Genomic DNA, 6,000 nt, shown 5'->3' on the forward strand with positions numbered 1-6,000 from the left:
ATTGTTACTCCCCACCACCACCACCCTAGTTAGGCAGGTTGTGCCACAATAAAACTCCTTCATCCTCAATCCAAAGAACAAAAAGGAAGGGGAAAAAAGCCTGGCACTTTGTAACAGCTTCAGAAGAGAAAATAGATAACAACCCTACTCATCTTTACTTCAACACTTTTGTCTGGACTACAGAGGAGGAGCTATAAAGTCCTCAGATTATCATTGCACTTACAGGAACTGAAGCTTAGAAACCTGAAGGAAGGCGGAGGCAAGTTTTCCTTCTAATGTGAAAAAGGAGCCACAAAATCCCAAAGTATCAATTTGTAGTTGTTTCACATATACTACAGTTGAGTCAGAAATAAATCACAGATCAGCTGTCCAACACCATAGATACCATGGAAACACAAATATGCTTTCAAAGTCATACAGAACACTTATGTAGAAATGAAGAGAAAAAATGCTATGATTTAAAAATGATAGAAAATATTTGTAGCTTGGGTGGTAGATGTTGGTGGTAGTTTTTTCTCTGAGCTTGCTGTTTAGCTTCTGAATTTGATGAATTCATTGAAGCCTGGTATTCAACCAATGGATCTATCAACAAACATGTCGACTTGGAGTCAACCTACAAACTCATAAGGAGCCGTATAAATCGAGCGATCAACCGATGGCACCAACCACATCTTCACTGGATGATCTTCACACACAATTTCCAGCTGGTTGTATGACAGGTGACATGGTCTGATCAGCCGGTCATATGACCCACATGACAGAGATCAATAAAAGCGGTGAAGAATTGAAAAAAGTCCCGCTCAGGATGTCACCTAGCCTGGTGACAAAACATTCGGAACAAAACAGCAAGCTTGGAGAACAAACCACCAACAACAAATGATATGATTACTTTGCATCCTTGCTTCATTTAAATAAATCCTGTTAAATGCACCATAATAAGAACACCACAAAACTGATGCACCCAATTATTTATAATATTCCTCCTTCCTTCCAAGTGGCTTCTAAAGAATCTGGAGATTGCTCCATTAATTTAAAAAATATTTGTACAGAAAGTATTGGACAATATATACTGAAAAAAACTGTTAGCAGCTGTAGACTAGAGGGTAAAGAAGATGACCCTGATGGAGATATACAGATTATGTTGCCAAGGCAACAAGGCTAAAACAGTTTTAAATCCACAGTATCCAGATAACATTCAGAAGTGACTCAGGTAGACAGACTTGAAAGAGTCTATCTATTCAATCTCAATAAAAATAGTTTTAGACATTCTGTGGAGTTGATTTCAAGGTCTGGTCTTGGTAGTGGGGCTGATATCAATAGGGGCACTGAAGAACCAGAATCTAAATTCATTTTCAGTTTAGTTTGCCTTATTAATGTGTGACAGCTGGTATCCATGGCCAATGGAGCTCCACAGTTGACGCTACATAACCCAATAGTTCAAAGAAGGCAGACACGAATAGATTTAGTTATCATTTCTGCTTTCTCTCTTGAAAGATCCTAGCATCTAACTAAACAGAGGAATGAAATCTTACTAATGGTACAGACAGTAATACTTCAATTGCTAGGACCTTGCAGTCAATCTATGATCAAGTATTAACTTCTACAATCTTTTTCAGCTTTGTAGATAATCTTTTATTCAGTCTCGATGTAAATCCTTGAACAAATAATGTTGGTTTTTTCAGCTTTATTGCTTGTCAAAGTGTTAAAATGATATGTTTCCCCTTTCCTCTCCAATCCTTTTGTTTGTGTATTCATCTCTTTTGCCTTCTGTCTTTTATAATGTTGTCCTAATGTACCTCTGATTTTAAAAGAAACACTCAGAGTCTTTTTTTTTTTAACTAAAGAGCAGGACAAAAATGCTACTGATAAAGAAAAAGAAATTCGGTTTTGGAATGTAACTGTTGGTATTTAAAACAAAACAAAGATAAGGGCAACAATAGCAATACATGTAATATTTTGAATTTAGAGCAACAACCTATTCTATAGAAAAAGCAAGATTCAACACATTTTCTTTAGCTTCTTCCCAAATACCAAATGTGGTCCAATTCTGTTTAGTTTTCAGAGTTATCATTCTGAGACAAACAGGCCTTATCTTTTCATATCATTTCTTTCCATCATTCTGTTGGAACAGAAAGAATAATGAAAGAAAGGAAGCATATAAGTTATTACTTAGAACTGGAATTTGTTCCAATTCCTTTACCAGCACCGGGCATGGGAAACATCTATATTTTCCTCCACGAAATAAAGTAATGTTTTGCTTTTGCACACTCCTGCACATGTCCTGCTAATCACAAACTGGAAATGCCTCAGGAACCATATTTAACTCACCATTGATCCACCCAGCAATCAGCCTGAACTCATTCTTTTTGCTTCAATTTTCAAATGGGGTTGCGCTATAATCTATAAATGACATATCATAAAGAGGCATAGTTAGGGGCATGAGCCTACTCTGATCTTATCAGCTATCTGCAGGTACACACTCCTCTCTGTTCTCTGGGCGCTTAATTTTTTCAACAATTTGCCTTTGGCAGTGAGAAAGTCATACTTTTTCACTGTGCAAAACATGTACCTCTCCCATTTCTTTTGCTAAACTGTAGATGGCAGGGGAAGGGGAGGATCTTCTGGTGCCAGTCCTCCCAGGAAAAAGACCTTTTCCTACAGAGTGATGATTGAAAAAAATATATACTTTACTGCTTTCCTCCAACAAGCTGCTCTTTAGTCTTACAATAAATTTGCACCTCTACAGATTGGACACTGCAATATTTACACAATGGAGAGTATTTTCATATGCATTCAGTGGTCTTTTAAAGAATCACCCCAGTAGTTTGGTTCTGCAGTGCCTGCTCAACAGTAGGGATGGACTGCTGTTCCATCTGTCCACTCCCCTACTTCACCTGGTCCCAGAGACAACCTTGGGAATTTTTAAAGAGAGAAACTTTAAGACCAGTGCTTTATTGTGAACTACTTCTGTATTGCAGAAGGGAAAGAAATGATAGATAAGATGAAACAACTTCATAGGTGGCTTAGGAACAGAAGTGGCCAAACTGGCACTAAGCTGCAAGCAATTTAGTGGAACAAGCAATTATTAAGCATAATAGGATAATAATGAAACATGGAGTAAAGGGCCATGCTCAGCAAAATCCAACAGAGTGTGAAAGGAAACAAGGAGGTTGAGTTAGGATAAGGAAGGCATAGGAGTAGGGGCACATGACAAGAGGATGAAGAAACATGGAGACCAAGAGTGATTTAGATTGTAGGGGGCATGGGAGAAGTAAAAGCTATGTATTATAGTATATGTTTGGGAAAGATGCTCCTGAAAGAATATAAAAATATAAGTAGCAACGAAGTGGCATGGATGTATCTTTACTGTATGTGCTGGAGTGGGGGTGACTGAGACTGCTGGAAGTAATCTCAAACAAGATAAAGCAGTAGTTTTTTTTGTGACTGAAGTGTTTCATGATTGGGCGTGTCTACTATGATAGCAGTTTTGTGAATGTCTGATTTCTGCAATTGCATTCTGAAGCCATGGACCCAAAAGGGTTGGAGGCTCCTGAATATTTAAAGTACAACAGATGGACAGGACAGGAACCAGTATAAGGTGATATATTATTTATCTGCAACAATTAGTAGATACAGAAGAAGAGGAAAAATAAATTACAAGCACATCATCTTTTGTTTATATGTATTTTGTGTGTGTGTGTGTGTGTGTATATACTGTAGTGCCAAAGTAAACAGACTCATATGGATAACCACTAGCATTTAGTTCTCTATAATTCAAATATACCAGTGGCACATTATATTCCATAAGGGTTGTGGCACAATTTTATATTCATAGCATCCTTAAGATTTCCAATCAGTTTGAATGAACAAAGAACAAGGAATTCCATTTAATCGATCATAAGTTATCATAACCACTACAACATTTCCATCTATCTGTTCATAGGCTGTCGAGTTCAAAACTTTTGTATAACCATAATGCTGATTTTTATTTGTATACAAATATGCCAATAAGCATACCGGAATTCAGCATGTGTGCATTCTCATTAATAGGTCTCTATTTTTTTTTTTTACTGCAGCTCTGTCATGCAGACAAAGGATTGTTGAAAGTATGTGAATCTCTTAAGTGATCTTGAACTCCTGCTACAATGCTATAGATTAGAACAATTGCCCTGATTTGACACGGTGCCAATCTTTGCTATAAAACTGCAGGCACATAATTCTTAATACTCACAAGAAACAAAGTCGACAATAGCAGCATAGATTGCTTTCTTAGAAAAAAAAAAATCAAGATTGAAAACCTGAGAACAAGCAGAGGGGAAAACATTGCACCTTTCAGTGACAAGGCAAACCTAGATTTAAATCATTGAACCTTATATACCCTATTTATATTCAGCGTTTCTGCTTAGAAAAAAGGGAAAAAAACACCTTCCTATCCAGCCTGTAAGATCATCACCGAAGTAGTAACCTAACCGTAGGGAAGAAGAGCCAAACAGCAGCAGATGCTGTTAAAACCCAGGGAGGTTTTTTGGCTCCTGTGTGGATGCTGCAATAACAAAAGAATGTAAAGAGGCGCACAAGGTGAGAGGAGAAGAACTAAGGTCTCAGATGCGCAACCAACGTCGGTCACAAGTTGGGCAGCAACGGCAACACAGACACACACAAACACACCCCCTTCTGACCTGGAAGGCAGGACGGCAGGGGACGACGCGAGAAGGCAGGCAAGGTCAACTGGCGGGAGGCGAGAGAGAGTTAAAGAGCCTCGTCCTTCCGCCCCGTTCAGCATCCACGCAGCCCCACCGAGGCTGTCTTTCTCCTCCCCGCCGCGTCGCTTCCTCCACCGGCGCCAGTCCCTTCTTCCCTCACTCCTACCCACTCCCCTCAAGGTCTCCCACCAGCCCCGACGCCTGATGCTCCGAGGCCTCCCTCGGGCCTTCTGCATCCCCCGAACTCCTCCTGCACGGCTTTCCCAAACCGCTTCTTCAGCGTCGCCACTTCAGCGAAAGCCCTGCCTCGGCGGCCAGCAATTGACCCGCCGGTTCCCGGGAATCGCCTCACACCACAAACGAAGGACTCACCTACAGGGCGGGCCTTTCCCGAGCCGCCGACTCTGAGGAAAAAAATCGGGGTGAGGGAGGGAAACGCACAAAATGGCGGCAGGAGCTTCCCAGGGGTGTGGGAGAGGAGGAGGAGGAGGAGGAAGAAGAGCCCGTCCGAGGCTTGCGGCCACCGGCGCCCACAAAACGCGGGCCCGTGCCGGCGGGTTGTTGCTTTGCTCGCTTCCTAAAGACCCGAGAGGCGGCGGGCCGGCTGTGTGGTTGTCAAGCGTCTTCGCCAATCGCTGCCCGGGAAAAGCGGCTCCGCGGAGCCCGGCGGCGAGGCTTGGGCGGGGTGACAGCGCAGCCGCCTGAATGGGAAAGCGACGAAAGGGGCGGCGATGGCGGGCGGTGGCTGCATAGAGGCGCTCCGAGGAGCGGCGTTTCCCAGGCGTTGGTGGTGGCTGGACCGGAGCCCAAGTCTAGGCAGAACAGTGGACGGGGCGGCGGCGGCGGCGGCGGCAGGGATTGGGTTGGGAGGCAGGCAGGACACGGCTTCATGGGAACGGTCCAATAAAAGAGCAGCTCCCCTTCGTTTGATTCCCTTTGCCTTTATTCCTCGCCACGGATTCTGTTTTCGGCCCCTTCCTTCCCCCCAGAAAAGTGCGGACGAGGTCTGGCCGCCTGGAACGTGCCGCTTGGGAAGGCTTCCCACCGCAGGGATACTGGTTTATTTAGGGTATTTCTTAGCCATTCTCCAAAGGACCGCGGGGGGAAGGTTGCGCGAATGGCAATAGCCCTTATATACCGCTTCACAGTGCTTTATTACAGCCTTCTCTGAGCAGTTTACAGAAGCAGCCTATTATTACCCCCCAACCATCTGGGTCCTCGTGATACAATGGAAGAAATACCCGTGAATTAAAAACGAAATGGATGGTGTCCCTCCAGAGTGAAACCTAGGCAATCT

At 43.1% G+C, this 6,000-nt stretch overlaps 1 protein-coding gene across 8 annotated transcripts in view; it reads right to left on the bottom strand.

The window, feature by feature from the left end:
- WDR47 (WD repeat domain 47) overlaps positions 1-6,000 on the bottom strand; it is a 41,401-nt gene extending 35,401 nt beyond the window's left edge. For 4 of the 8 annotated variants that reach the window (XM_087890031.1, XM_034437418.3, XM_034437419.3 and 1 more), the window contains exon 1: positions 5,076-6,000. The gene's annotated coding sequence lies outside the window, so the exon portion shown is untranslated. Of the gene's footprint in view, positions 1-4,679 lie in introns of all 8 variants that reach the window. The other 4 variants (XM_087890029.1, XM_034437417.3, XM_087890030.1 and 1 more) reach the window with 3 other exon arrangements.

The sequence above is a fragment of the Pantherophis guttatus genome, chromosome 3, assembly GCF_059756535.1.
Source record: "Pantherophis guttatus breed Tessera chromosome 3, ASM5975653v1, whole genome shotgun sequence".
NCBI classification, from domain to species: domain Eukaryota; kingdom Metazoa; phylum Chordata; class Lepidosauria; order Squamata; family Colubridae; genus Pantherophis; species Pantherophis guttatus.